The following is a 619-nucleotide window of genomic DNA, read 5'->3' as shown; positions in this document are numbered from 1 at the left end:
AGTGGACTTTAGGGAACTCTCAGCAAGTTCTGTGTAGTTGACTGGATGAGAGTGGGTACAATGGGGTCTTTTCACTCTCCCCTTGCTGAGGAAGAGCAAGAGAAGAAAGGAAAAGCTTTCAAGCACCAAGGTGTCCGGAAAGGTCTGACAACATCCTTTCCAGGAGAATTTGCCAGCAGCAAGGACCTGAGTAGTCACAAGTTGCTCTGGGGCCTTTGTTAGGAAAAGCTCTGCTGAAGCTTGGGATTGAACCAGGGACCTTTAAATCTTCAGTCTAACGCTCTCCCAACTGAGCTACTTCAGCAGCTGTTCTAAAACTCTCACCTCAATGTTGGAAATGTTTTTCTCAGCTATTGTTGCCTTTGCAAGTGTCCTTGAGAGGCAGGAGGAATATTGGCAGCTTCCTTCAGCTTGAGTTCCTCTTTTGCCCCATTTCTGCCTTACTTCCTGGTTTACCCAGTGGCCGCAGGGGACTGCAGGATATTGATGGTAAGGAAGAAGATGGGATCTGACCCTTTCACCACAAGAGTATCTTACCACATCCTGGCCACTTAGCCTCAGGATCATTGTGTGACCGGATGGTGCCCAAGCTTTTGGAGAGGGGCAAGAAGTAGGCAGG

General features: G+C 48.6%; 1 non-coding gene across 1 annotated transcript; it reads right to left on the bottom strand.

The window, feature by feature from the left end:
• Positions 1-231: 231 nt before the first annotated feature.
• On the bottom strand, positions 232-304 carry TRNAF-GAA (transfer RNA phenylalanine (anticodon GAA)). The gene has a single exon. It is a non-coding gene; the product is annotated as a tRNA-Phe (tRNA).
• Positions 305-619: the final 315 nt, after the last annotated feature.

Source organism: Carettochelys insculpta, chromosome 7, assembly GCF_033958435.1.
Source record: "Carettochelys insculpta isolate YL-2023 chromosome 7, ASM3395843v1, whole genome shotgun sequence".
In the NCBI taxonomy this organism is placed as follows: Eukaryota; Metazoa; Chordata; order Testudines; family Carettochelyidae; genus Carettochelys; species Carettochelys insculpta.
Note: the sequence above shows the minus strand (reverse complement) of the source record. Positions and strands in the feature narration are given on the sequence as shown.